This window comes from Scyliorhinus torazame, chromosome 16, assembly GCF_047496885.1.
Source record: "Scyliorhinus torazame isolate Kashiwa2021f chromosome 16, sScyTor2.1, whole genome shotgun sequence".
Classification (NCBI taxonomy): domain Eukaryota; kingdom Metazoa; phylum Chordata; class Chondrichthyes; order Carcharhiniformes; family Scyliorhinidae; genus Scyliorhinus; species Scyliorhinus torazame.
The window spans coordinates 107,972,971-107,999,429 of record NC_092722.1 but is presented as its reverse complement, the minus strand read 5'-3'; positions in this window follow the sequence as shown (position 1 = coordinate 107,999,429).

Genomic DNA, 26,459 nt, shown 5'->3' with positions numbered 1-26,459 from the left:
TGCCCTGTGTGTCTGTCTCCTGTGTGTCTGTCTCCTGTGTGTCTGTCCCTGTGTGTCTGTCTCCTGTGTGTCTGTCCCCTGTGTGACTGTCTCCTGTGTGTCTGTCCCCTGTGCGTTTGTCCCCTGGGTAATGGTGCCCTGTGTGTCTGTCCCCTGTGTGCCTGTCCCCTGGGTAATGGTCCCCTGTGTGATTGTCTCCTGTGTTTCTGTCCCCTGTGTGACTGTCTCCTGTGTGTCTGTCCCCTGTGCGTTTGTCCCCTGGGTAATGGTGCCCTGTGTGTCTGTCCCCTGTGTGCCTGTCCCCTGGGTAATGGTCCCCTGTGTGATTGTCTCCTGTGTTTCTGTCCCCTGTGTGTCTGTCCCCTGTGCGTTTGTCCCCTGTGTGTTTGTCCCCTGTGTGTCTGTCCCCTGGGTAATGGTCCCCTGGGTAATGGTCCCCTGTGTGTCTGTCTCCTGTGTGTCTGTCTCCTGTGTGTTTGTCCCCTGTGCAGTTGTCCCCTGTGTGTCTGTCTCCTGTGTGTTTGTCCCCTGGGTAGTTGTCCCCTGTGCGTCTGTCCCCTATGTGTTTGTCCCCTGGGTAGTTGTCCCCTGTGTGTTTGTCCCCTGTGTGTTTGTCCCCTGGGTAGTTGTCCCCTGTGTGTCTGTCTCCTGTGTGTTTGTCCCCTGTGTGTCAGTCCCTGTGTGTCTGTCCCCTGTGTGTCTGTGCCCTGTGTGCCTGTCTCCTGTGTGTCTGTCCCCTGTATGTCTGTCCCCTGTGTGTCTGTCCCCTGTGTGTAAGTCCCTGTGTGTCTGTCTCCTTTGTGTTTGTCTCCTATGTGTCTGTCTCCTATGTGTCTGTCTCCTTTGTGTTTGTCTCCTTTGTGTCTGTCCCCTGTGTGTCTGTCCCGTGTGTCTGTCTCCTTTGTGTCTGTCTCCTATGTGTCTGTCTCCTTTGTGTTTGTGCCCTGTGTGTCTGTCTCCTGTGTGTCTGTCTCCTGTGTGTCTGTCCCTGTGTGTCTGTCTCCTGTGTGTCTGTCCCCTGTGTGACTGTCTCCTGTGTGTCTGTCCCCTGTGCGTTTGTCCCCTGGGTAATGGTGCCCTGTGTGTCTGTCCCCTGTGTGCCTGTCCCCTGGGTAATGGTCCCCTGTGTGATTGTCTCCTGTGTTTCTGTCCCCTGTGTGTCTGCCCCCTGTGCGTTTGTCCCCTGGGTAATGGTCCCCTGTGTGTCAGTCTCCTGTGTGTTTGTCTCCTGTGTGTTTGTCCCCTGTGTGTCTGTCTCCTGTGTGTCTGTCCCCTGTGTGTCTGTGACCTGTGCGTTTGTCCACTGGGTAATGGTCGCCTGTGTGTCTGTCCCGTGTGTCTGTCCCCTGTGCGTTTGTCCCCTTGGTAATGGTCCCCTGTGTGTCTGTCTCCTGTGTGTCTGTCTCCTGTGTGTTTGTCCCCTGTGTAGTGGTCCCCTGTGTGTCTGTCCCCTGTGCGTTTGTCCCCTGGGTAACGGCCCCCTGTGTGTCTGTCCCATGTGTGTCTGTCCCCTGTGCGTTTGTCCCCTGGGTAATTTTCCCCTGTGTGTCTGTCCCCTGTGTGTTTGTCCCCTGGGTAGTTGTTCTCTGTGTGTCTGTCTCCTGTGTGTTTGTCCCCTGGGTAGTTGTCCCCTGGGTAGTTGTGCCCTGTGTTTCTGTCTCCTGTGTGCCTGTCCCCTGTGTGTTTGTCCCCTGGGTAGTGGTCTCCTGTGTGTCTGTCCCCTGTGCGTATGTCCCCTGGGTAATGGTCCCCTGTGTGTCTGTCCCCTGTGTGTCTGTCCCCTGTGCGTTTGTCCCCTGGGTAATGGTCCCCTGTGTGTTTATCCCCTGTGTGTCTGTCCCCTGTGTTTTTGTCCCCTGGGTGGTTGTCCCCTGTGTGTCTGTCTCCTGTGTGTTTGTCCCCTGGGTAGTTGTCCCCTGGGTAGTGGTCCCCTGTGTGTCTGTCTCCTGTATGTTTGTCCCCTGTGCGTTTGTTGGGGTGTGCGGTGAGGGGGTGAGTGTCGGGTGAGGGGATGAGGAGTGTGGGGTGTGGGATGAGGGGGTGAGGAGTGTGGGGTGAGGGGATGAGGAGTGTGGGGGTCAAATGAGGGGGTGAGGGGTGTGGGGTTAGGGGGTGAGGGGTGGGCACATATTTGTCGTGAGGACCCGCAACCAGGCAACCAGCCACCCAGGTGCCTCCGACCGCATCGGTGACCTCCCTCTCCTCCGGCCCGCCGACAAATCTCGTGCCCTCTGCTCGGGAATGGTGAGGTGACGCAGGGGCGGGATTCTTCGAGCCTCCGCTACGAAATCGCTCCAAATTGGCGTCAAACCCGAGATCTGGTCTGACGCTGCTCCCGCGATTTTCTGGTCGCCGGCGAATCGCTGCCAACTGGGGCGCACGGTTGACGTGGCGCCGGTCGGGAGCCATTGAAAGAGACCCCTGCGGCGATTCTCCAAGTGTAGCTGGCCGAGTTCCCGCCGGCATGGTTCTCTCATGGTTCCATCCGGCGGGCACTCGGCGTGGCGGCTGCGGACTCAATCCGCGGCCGCCCTGGTGGGGGGTGGGGTGATCATTCACGGGGGGGGGGCCTCGAGAACGGCCAGGCTATCGATCGGGGGCATGCGCGATCTGGGGGGGCCTATCTTCTTGGTATGGGTCCGCCATGTCGCGCGGGGCAGCTGGCACAGGCCGCCACCTTGCGCATGCGCGGACCCCCGACCGGAACTGCATGGCTCAATCGGCAGTCGGAGCTGCGAGGACTACTCCCGGGCCCTGCTTGCCCCCTCCAGGTAGGAGAATGACTCTGGTCTTTCTCCAGATAAGTCCAGAGTGATTCACGCGCGTTTTCCCATAGCCCCATTATTGGAAAATCCCGCCCAAGTCTTCTGGTCCCCCTCCGGTCTTCTCCCGCTCCAAGCGGTTATGCGCGGACTTGTCCTGGGGGGGGGGGGGACACAAACAGCAACAGTGTTCAACGGTCTGACGCATGCAGTCCAGGGGTTGGGTCTCTGATGGCATCAGTGGCCAGGGCACAAGGCCATTGCGGCTGGCATGGGTGGGTGCAGCCATGTGGGTCAGGATGGGAGTCCGACCGGCCACTGGAGGGTCACATGTGTGTGGGGGGTAGGGTGGTTGGTGCCAGAGGCACAGCGTTGGGTATTCACTCTGGCTGCCCTGAAGAGGTCGTGCAGTTTTTACCTGCACTGGTCTGCAGTCCAGGCCACCACCAGACGACGCTGACGGCGCCTGCCACCTCTGCCCAGGCATGGCGAATGATGGCACCTGCTGACCTCCATCCCAGACCGGGTTATAATATCAGCCTCCTCTCCTCCCGGAGTCAAGGAGGTCTCGAGTTCGCCGTCCCAGAATCGTGGCGTTGCCATCCTTGCAGCCATCTTGTCTGCGACGCTGTGTGTGTGAGGGGGGAAAATGATTAAGTGGTGTCACGTCAATGCCAAAATTGCTCTGTTGGATGGAACTGTCTTTCTGATGGCACAAAAGATCTCATCGCACTATTTATGGGATGGGAATTCACCCCTGTGCCCTGGTCGATAGTTATTCCTCCACCAAATATTAATAAAACAGGTTATTATTACATTATGGTTTCTGGGCCTTGCTTTATGCAAATTTGCTGCAACATTTCCTACATTGCTACCGTACGTAGCTGTAAAGTGGTTTGGGACATTCTGAAGTCATGTAAGGTGGTATATAAATTTAAGTATTCAATCAAATGCCAGGGATCAAATGAAACATCCCTCTGTCGCCCCTTTTTATCTCCAGGATGTTAGTCCTGTGATTTGGAGACTCTGCATGGCATTAAACCAATTTTGTGTTCCAGCTTCACTGTCACATTGTGTGACACGTACACTATCCTAGGCTCAACAGAGCGCAAGATCCCCATTGCTTCGGTTTTCAATGATCTGACTACCTAATCCTCTTTCTGTGATGTATCCGATATCTTAATACCATTTCATTTAAAATTCTAATGTTTATTTTTCTTCTACTCTCATCATAATTGAACTTCATTTTCCAGTCCTTCACTCCACATCCAAACTCTATCGGGACTAATGCCATGATTAATCAGCCTCTTTGCACGATTCACAATCCCCTCATCGCACCGTCATCATCAACTTCGGATGAGTCTATCTCATTCATGTTGCACTTCCAGTCTGGAACTGGCACTATCTCACTCCCTTGGTGGAATTTTCCCAATATTTGTCAGAGTGTTAGGTTCAGACTGAAAACCGGAGCGTATCTCTCCAGATACACAGCCGAGTTTTCACTCCAGATTTTCTGGCACTCTGCACAGAAAATGTAGGAGCATGGTTTGCACCGTCACTCCAGCGGGGCAGAGCTGAGGGAGCCTGATAGTCGGCCATGGGGCGCCATCATTAAAGAGTGCCCCAATCCGCAATAAAAATTAACTCCCTCCCACCACCATCCCCACCCCACCCTCACAGCCAGGGAGCACCTCCCAACAGAATCATGGCAAACCTCTCCCCACCAACCATGCTAGGATTTGAGCACTCACATTCCCCCCCCCCCCCCCGCCATCCCCAACATCCCCCACCTCCCAACCCACCGCAAAAGATCTGGGCACTCACCACCATGCAAGGATCTAGGCACTACCAGGTTGACACTGCCAGGGGGCAGTGCCAGGATGCCAGGGAGCACTGCCAGTGCACTGTCTGACCATGTCCCTCACCACCCAGGGGCTGAACTTATTTGTGCGCCCGTGGCAGGTCATTGTGATTGTTTTGCAGTTTTGAAACCCAGAAGTGTTTCCTGCCGGCGTGACGCCAGCTGGGTGGGACGATGCAGAGAGGGCGGAAGGTGTGGTGAACGTATTGCACTAACCATTCACCACTGTATTACACTGTATCATGCTGTTGCCCATGTGGGCTCCACCTATGGACCATTGTACGATATTACACAGAATGTATCATGTTGGTGCCCTTGTGGGCTCCGCCGCCTTGAGGGGAGGTATAAAGAGCAGCTGCCCTGTAGGCGGCTCTCACTAGCAGAGCAGTCGCAGGTAGGCACTGTTCAAGTCGATTAAAGCCACTGTTCACTTCAACTCTCTGTCTCGCATGAATCGATGGTCGCATCAGAAGGAACTGCGTTAAGCCCTATAATTAGATTTAAATTTACATTAAAATATGCTCATCAGACTCGCACCCTTCCTGGGCGTAAACCTGATTGCATCATCAGAGGGGAGGGGGCTGGCAAGGTCTCACCAGCGCTAATGTCGCTTTGGGCCTCTTGTAAGATTTAGCAGCCATTACGGGCTATGTGCCCGCGGCTAGTGTAGCCGTTAGATCAAGGCCCCTATCTCAAACAACTGGTATCCAAGTCTTGAAATGGGACTATCCCACTCATGTACAGTAAAGGTTAACAACCTGTGATGCAATGTTATCACTGCTGCCTCAGAGACCCAAGTTCAAGGGATTGGGCCTAGGTAGGGTGCTCCTTTGGGGGCTAGTGCAGACCCAATGGGCTGAATGGCCTCCTTATGCACTGTAGGATTCTATGGTTCTATCACTAAGAGATGCCTAAGAGACTAAGAGATGTTTATAGATCTGTAAATCAATAAGAGTATCAAATACATTTTCTTTTCCAATTAAGGGGCAATTTAACGTAGCCAATCCACCTACCCTGCACATCTTTTTTGGGTTGTGGGGGCGAAACTCACACAAACACGGGGAGAATGTGCAAACTCCACATTTGGACAGTGACCCAGAGCCGGGATCGAACCTGGGACCTCAGCACCGTGAGGCAACCGTGCTAACCACTTGCGCCACTGTGCTGCCCTTGTAAATGAATAAGAATGGTTTTATGAGTAACAGCCTATGGTAGCATTCTTAGGGTAACAGGCAAACTCTAAAGAAAGCCCGTCTAGACCCTGAATCTAAGATGAAACAACTCACACTATCTATCTCTTGCAAGTAATATCGCAACCTCAGACTGGTGCTGTTCCACTGACATTGTTTTTACTCAAGCTGTCAGTCTCCCAATCGCAGATATCCCATAGCACTCTCTCATTCATTTTGGCTCCTCATCATTGACTCGCCGACCAGAAGAAATAGCCTTTCCCTATTGTAAACATCTCCATTCAATTTCACCACAGTCTTCTCAGTTTCAGTGGCAATACGCTCAGTATTTCAAGAATCCCATTCTAACGATCGTGCTCTATCCCTGGCATCATCCTGGTGAATCTACACTTTAATGCTTTTTGTATAATTGGATATCCAAAACTGCAGCTCAATTGCAGCCTAACCATTGACTTGTGCAAAGTATTCATTTATCTCTCCATCCTGGTTACACAAAATAACACTTTTGTCTTCTATCCCTTTATCCTCTTCTCCTCCAGCCAGCTATACAACCTAATCTGAAATATTGCCATTGTCTCAGTTTCAACCATCGTGCATTCCACAGCCTCACAACCCTCTGCATAAAAAGCTTCCTCCTACTTAATTATCGTAAACCTCATAAGCTCTGTGCATGCGCCACCCCCCCCCCCCCCTCCCCTCGCCCCACCAAAACAAAATCTGGACATTTTGCAACTTCATTTCCATCCCAATGACTTTTAACTGTTCTTTGAAATAAGTTAGCAAGTCACTCAGTTGTTTTAAAATCACAACAACTCGCACCACTACCTTTTCAGGGTAAATAAGAATTGTACAACAAATGCCAGTCTTGCCAGTGGTGCTACATGATGGAATTTATTTTAATTCAGCATGCAATTTGGCCCTGCGAACAGTAATTGAATGAATGGCCAGATAACCTGTACTTTTGTGATGATGTTGGTTGTCAGAATTTTGACCAGGGCAGTGGGAAACCTCCCCGCTCTTCTTCAGGATTAAGGTGGGTAGATTGGCATTGTCAATAAAACAATGGACAGTGTTGGGTATTAAATGTAAGAGACCATTGACGGAGAGAAAGAGCAGAGTGGGAGGCAGAACCCCAGAGTTAAAGGGAAAGCTGAAAGGATGAATCAGCAATCATTGCACACATTGAGAGATTAGTAAAAGAACTAATTAGTCAAAGATGAAAGGCTCTTTAGTTACAATTTATACAAATTATTGAAGGCATCAAAGACATTGGCACAATGGAAATATAACAAGGAACACAACTGGATTGGGCTGTGGAATTCACCCTTTAAAATCAAGGGAATTTACCCTTGGGACAGAGAAATTATGTAGAACTGGGCCAGGATTCTCCGATCCCACGCCGGGTCGGAGAATCGCCGGGGGGCGGGGCTCGAGAAACGCTCCGCCGCCGATTCTCCGGCGACCAGAGTATCAGCGGCAATCGCGCCCGTGGGGTCGCCGCCACGCCAGTCGGGGGCCGTTGAAAGTGCCCCCCCAGCGATTCTCCACGCCGCGACGGGCCGAGTCCCGCTGGCTGGGTTACGCATGGTCCTACCCGGCGGGACCTCGGACTTCTGGCTGCGGGGGCCGTCCTGGTGAGGGGGCAGGGGGATCCGACTCCGGGGTGGCCTCCACTGTGGCCAGGCCCGCGCTTGGGACCTACCGATCGGCAGGAGGGCTAATTTCGTGGGGGGCCTATGTTCCTCCGCGCCGGGCCCCTGTGGGGCTCCGCCATATCGCCGGGGGGGGCGCGCAAAGATGGCAATCCACGTGCATGCGTGGACCCGTGCCGGCCATGGTGCACTGGCTTTCGGGCGCCAGAGCAGCGGACTCCACCCCGCCGCCATACTAGTCACCTCGGAAGGGGTGAATGCCAGGGCCTGGAGGCCCTTTGAAGCCAGAGTCGCTCACGCCGCTTTTGACTCTGGCGTCAGAACTTGGCTGCAGGATCAGAGAATCCCGGCCCTGTTCCTGAAGCAATTAAATGAGTTATTCAGCAACCCTCCTCCATAGTCCTCACTCAATGGCCCTCATTCCACGGCCCTCACTCAAAGGCCCTCACTTCACGGCCCTCATTCCACGGCCCTCACACCACGGCCCTCACTCTACGACCCTCACTCCACGGCCCTCACTCCACAGCCCTCACTCCAGGGCTCTTATTCCAGGGCCCTCATTCCACGGCCGTCACTCACGGCCCTCACTCGAAGGCCCTCATTCCATGTCCCTCACTCCATGGCCCTCATTTCACGGCCCTCATTCCGTGACCCTCATTTCATGGCCCTCGCTCCACGGCCCTCAATCACAGCGATCATTCGATGGTGTTCACTCCATGGCCCTCATTCCACGATCTTCACTCCACGGCTCTCACGCCACGGCCCCATTCCTAGACCCTCATTCCATGGTCTTTACTCCACATCCCTCATTCCATGGCCCTCATTCAATGGTGTTTATTCCATGGCCCTCATTCTACAGTCTTCATTCCACGGCCCTCGCTCCACAGCCCTCGTTCCACGGTCTTCACTCCAGGACCCTCATTCCACAGGCTTCACTCCACGGCCTTCATGCCACGTTCCTCACTCCACAGCCCACATTCTATGGCCCTCTCTCCACTCTATCTTATTAACCTCCTGGATTCTGACATCCCTCAGACCTGTGACTCTTGGGGCGGGGTTCTCCAATAATGGAGCTATGTCCCCACGAGAAAAGGGGCGCGAACCACTCCGGCGTCAACGGTCCCCGCTAATGAGGAATGCTCCCCTTCCTAGGGGGCTAGGTCGGTGTCGGAGTGGTCCACGGTGCGGAATGGCCGGTGCGAGTTCGCGCATGCGCAGAACGGCTGGCGTGATTCCGTGGATGCGCGCTCTGGCCGGCGTGATTCCATGCATGCGTGGGGGTTCCCTTCTCCGCGCCGGCCCCCGGACAATATGATGGAGCCCCACATGGGCCCAGCACGGGGGAACATAGACCCCCACGGAACCAGCCCACCCGCCAATCGGTAAGCCCCAATCGCGGGCCAGGCCACCTTGGGGGCCCCGCCCGGGGTCAGATACCCCCACGCCCCTACTCCAGGACAGTCCCCGCAGACACACCTTCCCGGTCCCGCCGTGTGGGACCTGAGTAACCCAAGCCGGCGGGACTCAGCCAAACTCGGCGGCAACTCGGCCCGCTGGGGCCTGGAGAATCGCCGGGGGGGGGGCGCTTTCAGCGCCCTCGACCGGCGCGGCAGGAATCCCGCGGGCGCCCGTGAATCGGCAGGGGAGAATCGGTAAGCCAGCGTCGGGGTCGGAGAATCCCGGCCTTGGGCCTTGTGTTGCCAATTCCCAACCCACCCAACGTCGAAATGTGGTGATGAAGCTTTGGGTTGTTTTGGCCCTGAACCTCTTCTGGTTTCAGTTTCTCACCTCACATCAAAAGTCTCCTTATAATGTGCCACTGTATGAAATTCTCTCTGGGAGTTCATCTCTCGCTTAAACCTTCTGTTACTAGTCCCTTTCTCCTGGATCTTTTAACACGTGATTCACCCTTTTTCAAACTCCTCCACCATCATTTCCCATTTGAAATTCTTGAGGCACCTTATTCCATTCAGTTGTACTTTTGTTACTCTTCCACCCACAGGACCCATTTTCTGTAATGCTACTGTTAGATTCTTGGGGTTTTAGGCCACATATCTCCAAAAATGTGCAGGTAGATTGGCCATGATCAAAGTGCGATGTCACAGGGGAGTGGGCCTAGGTAGGGTGCTCTTTCGGAGGGCTGGTACAGACTCGATGGGCTGAATGGCCTCCTTCTGCACTCCAGAGATTCTATTCTATGGATATACTCTTTGTGTCTATGTCAAATACCAAGACTATTCCAATGCATGATCATAAATTCTATAAATTGATTCCAGGATCAAGCAATAAATCTCATTAATGGACCAGGTTTCATTGTCTAATTACTATGTCCATATCCATATCCTAAGACACTAAGGGTTTGAAATTAATTTTGGGGAGTAGGGCCAAATATACGATGACAAACTGGCAACATATTTTGGAAAAGTAAATCAGTTAATGTCTAAATCAACTGTTTAGCATGACTGTTTCAGAACAATTATAAAGATTAACTCTCCCCACTTTGAATTAAACTGCATCTTAAATATCTCTAATGTTTTTGTCTGTACTTTCCTGTCTAGGCAATTGCTATCAGATGTCTTGAACTTAATTGAATGTTTATCCAACCACCTACAAATCCTTCCCTAATATATAAAAATATTACCAATTCTCTAGTGCTTCCAACAACATGAAAGTTAATATCCCAACTAAGCTGTGCCTGAACCAACTTGTTTAATTGCTGCTTCTAATCAGGACTGGATGCTTCCTTAAGTCATTTCTGATCAAATGCAATACTATAAGGTAGTTATGTAATTGTTATGGAGACTGCTAAAGGCACCTTTATGGTATAGTGGGCGCCTGGAAAGCTAATGATGGCTGGCTTGATGACAGCCCATAATGACTAATATACAGAGAAAAAGGTCTACATTGTAATGTTTGCATTGGAGTAATTAATTGGCAGCCAATTTCTTTACGATGTCCTGAGATTGTGAAAGACGTGGCATATATGCAAACTTATTTATTTTTTACTCACTGGCCATTCTAACATTGCAAACATTTAAAGGGTATATCATAAAATATTACAAAAGCAAAATGCTGTGGATACCGGAAATCTGAAATAAAAACACAAAATGCCTGAAATACTCAGCAGATCAGGCAACGTAGACCACTTTGTGGGACACCGCCGTTCACCCTGCAAGCATGACCCTGATGGAGAATCCCCCCCCCCTTATTTTTAAACAGTCGCCACTAGTTCCAGATTCTTTCACAAGAGGAAACATCCTCTCCACATCCACCCTGTCAAGTTCCCGCAGGATCTTATGCATTTTAATCAGGTCGCCTCTAACTCTTCTAAACTCCAGTGATTAAAAGACTAGCCTGTCCAGTCTGGTACTAATCCAGCAAACCTCTGCACTGTTTCCAATGAAATGAAATCTTTCCTTAAATAGGGAGACCAGGGGCGGGAGGCGGGATTCTCCGATATCGGCCCGATGTCCGCTGACCGGCGCTAAAAACGGCACGAATCAGTCCGGCATCGCGCCCCCCCCAAAGGTGCGGAAGTCTCCGCATCTTGAGCGGCTGAGCCCTCACCTTGAGGGGCTAGGCCCGCGCCGGACTGATTTCCGCCCCGCCTGCTGGCGGGAAAGGCCTTTGGTGCCCCGCCAGCTGGCACAAAACTGACTTTGCCGTGCAGCGCATGCGCGGGAGCGTCAGCGGCTGCTCACGGCATCCCCGCGCATGCGCAGTGGAGGGGGTCTCTTCCGCCTCCGCCATGGTGGAGACCATGGCGAAAGGGGAAGGAAAAGAGTGCCCCCACGGCACAGGCCCGCCCGCGGATCGGTGGGCCCCGATCGCGGGCCAGGCCACCGTGGGGACACCCCCCGGGGGCAGATTGCCCCGCATCTCCCCCAGGACCCCGGAGTCCGCCCGCGCCGCAGTCCCCCGCCGTCCCAAAGGTGGTTCAACCCACGCCGTCTGGAGTGGGTTGACAGCGGCGGGACTTCGGCCCATCGCGGACCGGAGAATCGGCGGGGATTCCCGCCGACCGGTGCAGGCGCGATTCCCGCCCCTGCTGAATCTCCGGTGGCGGAGAATTCGCGACACGGCAGGGGGCGGGATTCACGCCGGCCCCCAGCGATTCTCCGCCCCGGTGGGGGGGTCGGAGAATCGCGCCCCGGTTCTGTAAACAGTCCTCCAGGTGTGGTTTCACCAATGCCCAGTATAACTGAAGCATAACCTCTTCACTCTTGTATTCAATTCACCTGGAAATAAACAATGATATTCTGTTAGCTCTCTTAATTACCTGCTGCACACTAACATTTTGCAATTCATGGACAAGGAAACTCAAATCCCCCTGCCACTCAGGGCTCTGCAATCTCTCATCATTTAGATAACATGCTTCTTTTTTATTTGTCCTGCCAAAATGGAGCCTCATATTTTCCCACATTATACTCCATTTGCCAGAGCTTTGCCCACTTACCTAACCTATCTATATCCTTTTGTAGCCTCCTTATGTCCTATTCACAACTTACTTTCCTACCTATCTTTGTGTCATCAGCAAAATTAGCAACCATAACATTGGTCCCTTCATCCAAATAATTTATATAACTCAAAGAGTTAAGGCCCCAGCACCGATTCCTGTTGTCACATCCTGCCAATCAGAAAATGACCCTTTTATGCATATTCTGTTTCCTGTTAGCTAGCCAATCCCCTATCTATGCCAATATGTTATCCTCTACACCATGAGCTTTTATTTTCCGCAATGACTTTTAATGGAGCGCCTTCTGAAAATCTGAGTACCGTACATCCATTGGTTCACCTTTATCCGCAACACGTGTTACTTCTTCAAAGAACTACAATAAATTGATTGAATATGATTTCCCTTTCCCTTTAACATCTGTATGATTACCTTGAATTTATGTAATAACTTCGAGCATTTTCCGTTTGACAGATGTTAAACTTAAGCAGTTTCCTGCTTTCTGTCTCCTCTTTTTGAACATTCACTCTTTTCCAATCTAATGCAATCTTCCCTGAATCTACTGAACTTTGGAAAATTAAAACCAACCCAGCAACTATCTCACTCGCCACTTCTTTTAAGACATGAGGATGAAATCTATCAGGACCAGGGGATTTGTCAACCTGCAATTCCTACAATTTGCTCAGTACCACTTTTCTGATGATTGTAATTTTTGTAAGTTCCTCCCGCTCCTTCACTTCCTGATTCACAGTTATTACTGGGATGTTATCTGTATTGTTTACAGTGAATACCTTTGCAAAATACATTCTCAATTTCTCTACAGCTCCATATTTTCCATTATTAAATCCCCAGACTCACTTTCTATAGGAACAATGCTCACTTTGTTAATTTTTTACTTTTTAAATATTTATAGAAACTCTTAGTGTCTGTCTTTATATTTCTGGCTAGCTTTCCCTTGTACTCTAATTCTTACCTTCTTAGTAATCTTTTAATCATTTGTTGCTGTTTTTTAAATTCTGCTCTATATTATGACCTGCCACTCATCTTTGCTCGGTTATATGCTTTTTCTTTAAGCCTGATACTACCCTTAACATTTTTTATTTAACAATGGATGGTGATTGGAAGTTTTCTTTCTCATTGGAATGTTTCTATACTGAAATATCCCCTTAAATGTCTGCCACTATACCTCTATTGACCTATCCCTTAACCTAAGTTTCCAGTTCACTTTATACTTGCTCTGCTTTCATGTCCTCACAAAAGCCTTCATTTAAGTTTAAAATGCTAGTCTTAGACCCATTCTTTTCTCCCTCAGACGAATGTAAAATTCAATCATATTCTAATCACAGCTGCTTTCCTATGAAGTCCTTAATTATCCCTACTTCATGCACAAAACTAGGTCTAGTGGAGCTTGCTTCCTGGTTGGCTCCAGAACATGCTGTTCTAAGAAACTATCTGCAAAACATTCTAACAATTCGCCATCCATTTCTACATGGTCCATCTGATTATTACTGTCTGTATGTAGATTAAATTCCCCCATGATATTTGCTGAATGATTTCTTGCTTTTAACATTATCATTTTATCTTCCCTAACCCAAAATAGCTCTATTTCCTGGTTTCCTGAACTTTGGTCATCCCTCTCTATTGTGCCAATATCATCTTTAATTAACAGAGTCACCCCTCCACCTCTTCATACCTTTCTGTCCTTCCTAAAAATCACAAACCCTTCAATATTCAGGTTCCAATCTATGTCACCCTTCAGCATGTCTCTGTAATGGCAATTAGATTGTACTTATCCGTCCCTATTTGCTCTATCAGTCATCTGTTTTGTTTCAGATGCTACATGTATTCAGGTACAGAGCCTTAAGTTTTGTCCTTTTGTTATTTTTGAAACCTTTAGTCTTGTCTGTTGATTTACTGTTAGATTTTTTCCTATCCCTTCCTGCCATGCTCTGTGTATCATTTCCCATATTAATACCTTCTTCTCTTCCCTTGCTTTACTTTCTAATATACCACATCTGCCCACATTTGATCCCCTGTGCCTACTATTTAGTTTAAAATCCTCTCTTCTTCCCTAAGCATGTGGTTCACATGAACACTAGCCCTCGCATGGTTCAGGTGTCAACAATCCCAACCGTACAGCCCCCCCATTTTCCCCTGATGCCAGTGCCCCAGAAACTGGAACCCACTTCACCCATGCCAATCCTTGAGCCAAGTATTCATCTCTCTAATTTTATGTATCCTATGCCAATTTGTACATGGTTCAGTAATAATCCAGAGATTATAACCTTTGAGGTTCTGCCTTTTAATTCATGCCTAGCTCCTCATACTCTCCCTGCAGAACCTCTTTCCCAGTATGGGCAGCACGGTAGCACAGTGTTTAGCACTGTTGCTTCACAGCTCCAGAGTCCCAGGTTTGATTCCCGGCTTTGGTCACTTTCTGTGCGGAGTCTGCACGTTCTCCCGTGTCTGCATGGGTTTCCTCCGCGTGCTCCGGTTTCCTCCCACAGTCCAAACATGTGCAAGTTAAGTGGATTGGCCATGATAAATTGCCCTTCGTGTCCAAAAAGGTTAGGTGGGGCTACGGGATAGGGTGGAGGTGTGGGCTTAAGTAAAGTTCTCTTTCCGAGGGCCGGTGTACAGTCAATAGGCCGAATGGCCTCATTCTGCACTGGAACTTCTATGATTCTATGATTTAGTTCAGCCTATGTCATTGGAACCAACATGGACCATGACAACTGGATCATCCTCCTCCCACAGCAGGTTCCTCTCCAACTCAGCAGATGTCCTAAACCCTGGCACAAGGGAGGGAACATAGCCGCCTGGACTCTCGCTCTTTGCTGCAGAGAATAGTGTCAATCCCCCTCACTACACTGCCCCTTACTACCACTACATTCCTCTTTGCCACTACCACTTGAATAGCTTCTGGTACCATGGGAAGTTTGCTCATCCACCTTGATACCCCACTGTCACCCAAAGAGGCTGGCTATGCCACTATGGATGGATCTCAGGAGCCACATGAAGATGAAAGAAAACTTCTGACAATCTAAGAGAGCTCTCACTCTTCCACTTGAAGAAAACTCATTCATGAAAAAAATTAAAGAATGAAGTCTATTGATACTGTGGGAATAGATAGCAAATTATTTTTTTACTAAGCTACACCAGATGTTCTGTCAATCAATGCACTCCAGCTGCGGATGTCTGATTTTTAAGCTAACTGACAACAGAAACTATTTTGTTTTTCGTTTTTAATGTTTTGGGGATTTAAATAACTTCAAAGCATGGTTTTTAAACTGTCCTTATCCAACTTTACATGTCCTTCATAAATCAATGGCTCTGATTCTGCAGGTTAAGGCCCTTGGAAGAGCCAAAATGGGGCCTGTTTGAAGTTAGGACAAATTTTCTAAGTTATGCTTATATGAGTTACCCTGCCCCTTCTCTCTTCCAGAAAAATAGAGATCTGTGGGAAATGGGAGTGGGATCTCTGAATCCGGGTCCCGCCTGCCATTTTTAAAGCCTTCCAGAGTCAATCCAATTCTGCAAAAGTCCAGCCCAATGTCTTTCTTGTTCTTTTCAAATGAGCCAATAGATTGGGAGTGAGAGTTATACTTGGCATGGTGAAAAGCCCAAGCATATTCGATGAGGTCCCCATGTTCTCTCTTGCTTCAATGTACATGGGAATTAGATCACTCGCTAAGTTATACTGCCATTCTGCCATTGATGCTCAGCCAAACCATTTTGCAATGACAAATGCTGATCCATTTTCCTTCCAATACAGTGCTCCTGTTGTGATCGCCATTTCAGAGAATTAACACACTAAACCTACAGGAATGAATACTAAAGTGGCCACTAATTACTTCTCATTAGACATGTATGGACTGTTGCTCTGTAGGTGGAGTTTTGTTTAAAGATTATTTGTACTATCCTCCCACCTCTTTTCAATCTACTTCTTCCACCACAACAGTGACTAAGTCCCACACATGGTTCCGTCTGCTGGGCAAATCGCCAACATGCCGTTCTGTAAATTCCAACATCACTGTTTCTCCATTACTCAATCAAAGGCACGTTCACCATAGGTTAAGACAAGTAAACTATTTGTATTTCCTCACCTGGCATGCAATGTGAGAGCTAATGAAAGCCAGTGCCTGCAATGGTAGCATAGTTCAATAGCAGGATGCTGAAGATATGGTGATGCAAAGGGAAAGTCTTGACCACGGCACTGCAAAGACAGTGTGGACTGTTTATTTGTCTGATGGGACTTGGAGCTGGGATTGGGACTGGGCTTGGGTAAGAGTTTGGTGTTGGTGTGAGTTTTGTGATGGGATCTGGCACCAATTGATGAGTGGCTGAGTTCTGGCAGCTTTTCACACAAACTTTAAAGACTGTTCATTTCCAAAACCGTGTATCAGCCATCTTCCTTCCCAAGGACAACCCCACAATGGAACAAGGTGCCAAATGAAATAGTCACACAGCCCCATCACCAGAAATCTTCAAGACCCATCTTTGGATTATTTTCATTAAAAAGTTTCCATTGTCAGGACTATCGTCTCAGCAGATCATAACTGGATTATCTAGTACTACCCATAGGAATGTAAGCAAAAAATGGATAGTAGTTTTTGGTGGTCACAACTAAAGCAAAAGCAGGAGGTGTTGTGGGTCAGAACTAGCGTTGATCTTTGAAAGTTAATTAGGTGGCAATTTGGTGTTTGAAGCTCTCGGAGTGTCATATCCAAGTACCGCCCAGTAGAATGATGCTTAGCAACACTGGGAAGTACAGGCCTAGGAGAATGAGGGTGCTTAGCTTGGGATCACTGGGGCCTGGGCCTGGGGCCTTTTGCCTGGGACTTTAGTCTAGTACCTAGGATTTGGGGCTTTAGGAGCATTGAGGAGGGAAGCTCTCTGTAGTAGTTTGAGATACGGGTCTGAAAGCACTTGTGGATTTGGGTTTGGTAACACCTGAGAGGAGCTATGTTACAGTAGTAATGTTGGCCAGGATTTTCCAGCCCCGGTGCAGCGGGTCCCACCACAGCGGATGTGGCGAGCCAACCAATGGTCCATTGACGTCGGAGGGACCAGAAAATGCCACCATTGAGCAGCGCTGGATAATCCCGTCTGTAATATTGTTCAACAGGAAAAACTGCATGAATACAGCAATAATGGGGATCCAGATGAACTTTTTCCCCAAGCTTCAGGAAAAATGGCAAGAAAAGTGCAACATGCATTGTTTGAGATAAAATTGATAAACTTACAATTATGCTTAAAAATATTTTTGAGAACCATTTAAAAGGTTAAAAAGGTTCTTCTATTCCTCCAAATTACTCATGTATCCTCCCATTTATTGTGCCTTGTTGCAGCCCAAAAGTACATTACCTCACACTTCGCCAGATTGAATTCCATTTTGAACATCTTTGCCCATCTATTCCTTCCTGCAGTCTAAAGCTTTCCTCATCACTGCAAACTAGACAACCCATTTTTGTATAATTTGTAAATTTCTTGACCATCCCCTACATTTGGGTCTAAAGCATTATTATAAACTACGAAGAACAAAGAACTGAGTCCTGTGGAATCCAATTGATAACAACCTTACAGTTGCAAAAAAAATCCAACAATTTTAATCCAGTTAGTCAGACAGGACCTTTCCTTAACAAATCCGTGCTGACCTTCCATGATTAATTAATGTCTTTATAAATTAAGGTTTAAATTGTCCTTCAGAATTGATTCCAATAATTTGCCCAAGTGAAGCTAGCTGGCTTAATATTAATCAAGTTATCCCATCCTCCCTTTCTAAACAATGGTACAATGCTGGTAGTCCTCCATTCCTCTGGCGTCACTCCTGTAACTAGGGAGAACTGAAATATGATGGTCAGAGTCCCCACAATTTCCCCTTTTGCTTCTTTTAACAACCTTGGATACATTTCATCCGGTTTACCCACTTTCAAGAGCGTCAAATATTTTAATACTTCTTTTCTTACAATGTTGATCTCATCCAGTATTTCACATACTACCCAAGCACCCTGTTTTGTGAAAATAGCCACAAAATATTCATTATGAACCTTACCCACATCCTTCACCTCCACAAACAGGTTATCCTTTTGGTCCTTAATAGTCCCTACACTTTCCTTAGTTATCCTCTTGATCTTTAAGTATTTATAAAACATCTTTAGATTTATCCTCATTTTACTTGCTGGTATATTTTCATGACCTTTCTTTGATTTCCAATTTCTCTTTTTAATTTTCCCTCTATATATTCTGACTTCTCCTAGGTTTTCGGCTCTATGATACACCAGGCGTCTGAATAAGTTTCCCGTTTTTTTGCCTTGTCTTCACCTCTGCTTACCTTGCTATCCAGGGATTCTCGATTTGCCCCCATTATTTTTCGTTGTGGGAATATATTTACCCTAAACCCCTTGAATTTCCTTCTTGAATGTCTCCTTTTGTTCAGTCACCGAATTACCTTCAAGTAAATTCTGCCCAATCCATTTTTCCTCAATCTTCCCTCTGCTCATTGGGCCTTCCCCTAATTTCAAACTTTTTATTTTACCTTTGCCCTTTTCCATAACTATATTAAATCTAACTGAATCATGAGCATTATCACTCGATTTGCACTGATTCCCAAGCTTGTTTGCTGTAGGGATCTCCCCACCACAATCCACCTTTGTTTTTGAAACAACGCACAAGAAAATATCGGTCAAGTTGTGCATGTGACAACATTTTGATGGAGATGCATTGAACCTGGCTGATTAAAAATGCAAGTCAGGGTCTAATAAAGGGGGAAGCCCTTCGCAGTGACATTAAAGGTGTCTGCCTGTGCAGATTTAACTAGTCTATTGTCACATAGATGGGATTTAATTGCCGTTCAGCCACATAATAAATAAAGCCGTTAAAGAAAAAAGAAGCTGACTTATGGGTGCACTACAATGATTTTACAATTACTCTTCTTAAATACGACTTTGTTAACATTTTTCTTTGAAAGTGAAAGATTGAAGGATATGCCACCACATATCTCTCTCCAGCCTGCAACCCACAGGAGCAAATTCATAATCAATGCTGCCCATTAGGAATTCAGCACGCCACATCCAATGCTACAAATGCGAAGGTAGCCAGCGTGTGTGGAAAGTCAAGCAGGGATTGAGATCCTGCCCCAACGTATTGTTAGGCAAAAGCACGTCTGTAGCACAGGACTCCTCAAGAAATTATCACTCTCCTAAAGAGACAGCTTCAGTAAAACACAAGGAATCAACTCTTAATTAGAAAACAAGTATAACTGCCTTCTTCATGCATTTTAAAGATCTTTACGATGTCTTTGTGGGAATATTTTTTCATTCTCGGGATGTGGGTGTCATTGGCAAGGCAGTTCCCCTTGTGGTAATGGTGGGTGTCTGTCGTGCTCTTTGACAAAACTGGTTTGTTAGGCTATTTCAGAGGAAACCACATTGGTGTAGGACTGGAGTCACTTATAGTCCAGACACGCAAGGATGTACGGTTTCCTTCCCGAAAGAAAATTAGAGAATCAGTTGGGTTTTTAAATCAATATGACAGATATGTGGTCACTTTTACTAGCTTTTACAGTGAACTCAAACATCAACAAGTAGAATAAACTCGCATTCTACTGCATTATTATTCTGACTAGGCCTTTGGATTACTAGTCCATTAACATAACCACTACTACACTCTCATCCCTCTACATTAACATTACATTCCTTGTTCCATTGTTTAGCTCGGTTTGGTCTGCCTTATAAATTTTAAAGCACAGAGTGTTACTGTACCAGTGAAACGCAAAATTAAACCAGTCATATCAAAATGATGTTAAATGCAAACTGTGGCTCTTTCACCTTAATCTGCTTTGTCAAATGCAAATAAGGTACGTAAAAAAGGTAGTTCTTTCTGTCATAGCGTGAGGCTCGGCTGTTTGTCATTCCACCCCGCCCACGTATGTGTAGAAATGTTTGCAGACTGTGCAGGAGTTGGACCTTTACAGAAGTGCTTGTCACACTGAAAACTCTGAGGGTTCCGATTCCTGCTGGGACTGCCGATTTCTCACAGCCCTGAGAATTCTGCACAGTGCGCCCACACTTGCCTTGCAAAATAAAGAGCATCCTTTTGTCTTTGTGTGATATGTGTCAAATAGAGCAAAAAGGATTGTTACCAACAAGCAATTCATCAGATTTTCTGCTCCATAGCTTTGATCAGGTGCTGAACGAGTAGAGTGCACAGATTGTTTCCCCATCAGATGTTCATTTAGAAATCCAATGGTGGGGAAGAGGCTGTATCTCTATTTAATTGAAATAACAAACAAGTTTGCATTGCGATTCTGCGGAGATAACAAGTTGTGTATTTCATTTTATAAAGTGGGATGGAAATATGAACTCTATATTTTGCCACTGGCTTTGAGATTTCAAATTACTCAAAAGACCTAAAATCTTTGTGAACAGGACAGGTTGATATTAAATAACTCTACGTCACCGAGTTCTTCTCCAATGCAAGAAATCTTTGTGAATTAGAATTATGTATAAGTCACGATTACCTTCTCCAGGTTGTCTAGAAAAACGTACACTCATTAACCATTTCAAAATCACAGAGAGGATGAGGTGGAAATTCATCCTGGGATTTAGCGCAAAACTAACAGTGTCACATCCACCACCTGTAAAACCATATGCCACTATTGGTGTCAGTTCAGGGGTCAATGGAAGTGAATATTGGGTGGAGGGTATTACAGGCAATCAATGTGATACATTTCCCATGTCCAATTCTAACCTTGATGAGTCCAGATCTAGTACAATGAGATGAAAGTCATTTTTAGCTTCGCTGCTTGAATGGTTATCTGGGGGAGCTCACCTACTTTTTCATCCTGTTCATTTCAATAAAGTGGAAACTAGGCAAATTTTTCAACAGGCGAGTTCAACAGCAGACATTATCTACAACAGACAGGTCCTACAGCAGACATTATCTACAACAGACAGGTCCTACAGCAGACATTATCTACAACAGACAGGTCCTACAGCCGTCAGTATCTAGAATAGGCAGGTCCTACAGCAGACGTTATCTACAACAGGCAGGTCCTACAGCAGATAGTATCCACAACAGATAGGTCTTACAGCCGGCAGAATCTAGAATAGACAGGTCCTACAGCAGGCAGTATCTAGGATAGGCAGGTCCTACAGCAGACAGTATCGACAACTGGTGGGTCCTGTAGCAGACAGTATCTACAACAGGTGGGTCCTAGAGCAGACGGTATCTACAACTGGTGGGTCCTACAACAGACAGTATCTACAACAGGTGGGTCCTAGAGCAGACGGTATCTACAACTGGTGGGTCCTACAACAGACAGTATCTACAACAGGTGGGTCCTAGAGCAGACGGTATCTACAACTGGTGGGTCCTACAGCAGACAGTATCCACAACAGGTGGGTCTTACAACAGACAGTATCTAAAACAGGTGGGTCCTACAGCAGACGGTATCTACAACAGGTGGGTCCTACAGCAGACGGTATCTACAACTGGTGGGTCCTAGAGCAGACGGTATCTACAACTGGTGGGTCCTACAGCAGACAGTATCCACAACAGGTGGGTCTTACAACAGACAGTATCTACAACAGGTGGGTCCTACAACAGACAGTATCTACAACAGGTGGGTCCTACAGCAGACAGTATCCACAACAGGTGGGTCCTACAGCAGACAGTATCCACAACAGGTGGGTCCTACAGCAGACAGTATCCACAACAGGTGGGTCTTACAACAGACAGTATCTACAACAGGTGGGTCCTACAACAGACAGTATCCACAACAGGTGGGTCCTACAGCAGACAGTATCCACAACAGGTGGGTCTTACAACAGACAGTATCTACAACAGGTGGGTCCTACAACAGACAGTATCTACAACAGGTGGGTCCTACAGCAGACAGTATCCACAACAGGTGGGTCCTACAACAGACAGTATCTACAACAGATGGGTCCTAGAGCGGACGGTATCTACAACAGGTGAATCCTAGAGTGGACGGTATCTACAACAGATGAGTCCTACAGCAAACAGTATCTACAACAGGTGGGTCCGACAGCAGACAGTGTCCACAACAGACAGATTGCACAATGAGTGAGTTCTATAACAGGCAGGTCCCACAGTAGGCAGGTTGCACATTAGCAGATGGAACCTCCTCTGAACTGATTCTAATGCCACTACATGCCTCCTCAAATAAGGGGATCTAAACTGTACACAGAACTCCAGATTCAGTCTCATCAATGCCTTGTACAGTTACAGCAACACTTCCCTACCTTTATGCTCTACTCCTTTAGCTATAAATGCCAAAATTCCATTTGCCTTTCTTATTACCTGCTGTGCCTGTACACTAGCTTTCTGTGATTCATGCACAATGACACCCAGCTCCCTCTGCACCGAAGCACCCTGAAGTTTCTCTCCACTTAGATAATAAGTTGCCTTTCCATTTTTCCAACCAAAATGGGTAACTTCACACCTAGCCATGCCAAACTCCATCTGCCAAATTTTAGCCCACTCACCTAACCTATCCATATCCATTTATAAGATTCTTATTTCTTTATTGCAACTTACTATCCCACCTATTTTAGTGTCATCTGCAAATTTAGCTATAGTACCTTCTATCCATACATCCAAGCCATTAATGTATATTATAAATAGTTGGGGCCCGAGGACCAAACCCTGTGGCACTCCTCTAGTTACATCTTACAACCAGAGAATTACCCATTTATCCTGACTCTCTGTTTTCTGTTGGTTAGCTTGGTCCTCTATCCAAGCTAATAAATTACCCCTAACCCCATGTGATTTTACCTTGTGCATTAACCATTTGTGCGGCACCTTATCAAATGCCTCTGGAAGCCCAGATATACTACATCTACAGGATCCCCATTTAAAAAACACTTTTATTCAAAACATTTTTCAAATATCACATACAGAATAGTCTGGTAAATTTATATAGCTTTTATTAAAATATCCTCCCAACACAGCCCCACCTAACCTGGATTAACCCAGAACCCTTCCCACCCACCCCCCTCTCCCGAAGATCCCCCCCCCCCCCCCTCCAGCCGCCTACCCACCCCCCTTTAGTTGTTGACAACAACCAGCTCCTTAAAGAAGGTAATGAATGGCATCCACCTTGAGTAGAACCCCCCCACCCCCGACCCCCTAATGGCTTACTTAATTTTTTCCAAATGCAGGAATTCCGACAAATCCCCCAGCCATGCCAATGTCTTAGGAGGTGCCCTCCATCCGAGCAAGAGTCGCCTCCGGGCTATTAGAGAGGCAAAGGCCATGTCATCAGCCTTCCTCCCCTCCTGCAGCTCCAGCAGATCCGACACTGCAAAGATAGCCACGATTGGGCAGGGCTCCACTCTAACTCCCCAATTCTCTGACATTGTTTCAAAGAAGGAAACCCAGAATTTAACCAGCTTAGGGCCAGACCAAAACATGTGCAAGTAATTTGCCGGTCCCCTTGAACAATGCTCACATCTATCCTGTACCCCTAGGAAGAACCCACTCATTCATGCCCTGGTCAAGTGCCCGCTATGTACCATTTATTAAACTTAACCTCGCACACGAGGAGGTGTAGTCAACCCTATGCAGAGCCTCACTCCACACCCATCTCCAAAACCAAACCTAGCTCTTCATCCTATTTCCCCTTTACTTCCTCCAGCGAAGCCTTCTCCATCGCTACCTTGTGCCGACAAATATCTGATATCTCCCCTTCCCCTCTCTCGTCAAGAGACAGTACCTTGTCCATAGGTGAAGGCGCCAGCAACCAAGGAAACAAAGAGAGCTCCTTACAAACAAAGTTTTGCACCTGCAAATACCTAAACCCATTCCACCTTGGGGAGTTGAAACTTCTCCACTAACTCCTCCAACTCAGCAAACGTACCCTCCATGAACAAGTCCCTAAACCTATCACCCGTTCCGTCTTCCAGATATTATACATGGAATCCATCCCAGCCGGTACAAACCTATGGTTCCCACAGATCGGCGCCAGTAGTGGCATAGACCCTAATTTCAAGTGCTGTCTGAATTGATTCCATATTCTCAGAGAGGCTATTACAACTGGGTTTGAAGAGAACCTAACTGAAGAGAATGGAAGAGGAGCAGTAACAAGTGCCCTCAAGATCGATCCTATACAAGAAGCCTCCTCCATCCGTCCCCATTATGGCTCCGACACCATAAACAACCCCCGTACTTTCTCAACTTTTGCTGCCCAGTAATAGTATAACAAATTAGGTAGCAGCAACGCCCCACCCCCCGACTGCCTAGCCCTCTGCAAGAAGGGGGTCATGGCCACCCAAACAAAAGTTAAAATTAACATGTTGACTCTACTAAAAAAAGACTTTGAAAGAAAGTCTGGGAGACATTGAAACACTAACAAGAACCTCGTAAGAATGTTTATCTCAACTGTCTGCACTCTTCCCACCAAAGTCAACGGGAGGGCATCCCACTTCTTCAAGTCTGCCTTCACCCCGTCTACCAGGCTGGCCAAGTTCAATTTATGCAACGAGACCCGTATTCCCAGACTCATTTAAATATACATATTGAGCCTAATGACTCATTTAAATGTGCATATCTGGATCTTGCCCAGCGAAAGCATGATCCAGTTCATGACGTCACGTGAGATTTTGTTTAATCTTGCGAGACGCTTCTAGCGACACCAAGTCGGTGCTACGAGGTCGTATTGAATCACGCCATGGAGTCTAATAATTTCCATTGTGACGGATGTTAAACTAACTGGTCTATAGTTTCCTACTTTCTGCCTCCATCCCATTACCATTTTAACAATCCACTGAAACCTTTCCCACATTCAGAAAATTTTGGAATATTATAACCAATGGATCAGGTATCTCTGCTGCCACTTCCTTTAAGACCCTGGGATGTAGGCCATAAGTCTCTGGGGATTTGTCTGCCTTCAACCCCAATAGTTTGCCCAGTACTTTTTCCCCATTGATGATGCTTGTTCTGGGTTCCTCCCTTTCTATTGTCTCTGCATTACCTGTTACTATTGGAATGGTACTCGTGTCCTCCACTGTGAAAATTCATTTCTGTGTTCCCCACTATTAACTCCCCAGTCTCATCTTCCAAGGGACAACATTCAATTTAGCTACTCTCTTCCCTTTCATATACTTACAGAATCTTTCTCAATGCTTTTTTATATTTTGTGCTGGTTTTCTTTCATAATTTATCATTGCTCTTTTCAATTACTTTTTTCGTCAGCCTTTGTTGATCGTTAAAAGTTTCCCAATCTTCCAACCTGCCTTTGCAATATGATATGCCTTAGTTTATATCTTTATGATATCTTTAACTTCCTTGCTCAGCAATGGATATTTTTTCCCCTCTTATAATCTTTCTTTCTCTCTGGAATATATTTTAGTTGGGAAGAACTGAACATCTGCCACTGCTCATTAACCTTTTAGTCTTCCTGCCCAGTCAACTGGGGACAAATCTGTCCTCATGCTGACATAAATATCTCTGTTTAACTCCAGAACACGAGTGTGGAATTTGTTTCTTGCCCTCAAATTGAATTTGAAACTTTAATATGCTAGGATCACTCTTCCTTGGAGGATCCTAAACTATGAGGTCATTAATTAGTTCTCCTCATTACACAATGCCAAATCCAGAATAGGCTGCTGCCTGATTGGTTCCACAACATTTTGCTCCAAGAAACAATCTCTAATGCATTCAATGAACTCTCCCTCGAGTCTACCCTTGCCAATTTGATTAATAGTTAAACATGTTGGGGCTTTTTGAGTTGCTTCCAGTAAAATCTTGGCAATGTGATCAGGCTGACTGTTAGTATGAGGCTGGACTAATATAAACAAGTGGGGAATTTGGTGCGATTACCGGAAAGGTTCATAAAGTATGCTAATGTTGCATGTTGCATCATTGCCTCTTTATTAATGGTCATACTTCACAAGGATTCAGTTGCTCAACTTGGGCACCATCATCAGTAGGAGGCATTTTAACACAATTCTGAAATCTGCCCCTTGATAGTGTTTAAGGAGTGGGGTCTCTGAATGTTTCTTCAGAGACAATATCAGCTGAACCCTCCTCACAGAGGGAGAAACTGTGGGTGGAAGAGCTGGGCATGAGCAAAATAGAGAAAAGCAGGGTCGGCAGGCTGATTTGAGTAATACGGAAACATGGACAAGTCCTGCTCCTGTTAGCCATTTGCAGCCTAGGTTGCCATCCCTCTAGGATTAGCCAGTCGTCTCCAGGAATTGAAGATCAATCTCCAGGATACTGCTTTGTGTGTGACCCTGGGGAAAATTCATCGGGATATTTTAAAAAATGTAATTCATTTTCTTTAAACATTTCTATTAACCACACAACTATTGAAAATGGGAAGAAAAAAGTGCTGTTTGGCTGACAGTCAAGCATCGTCCAATTGGTTAATGAGTCTTTTGCTTTCCAATTGGCTAGGAAGGCCCTGCATCACAAGGACGGCTGTGTTGACTGGCTAATGGCTGGAGAGTGGTGACAAGTCATGTGATAAAGCCTCCATGAATATGTTTAATCAGCGTTAGCAACCCTACCCCA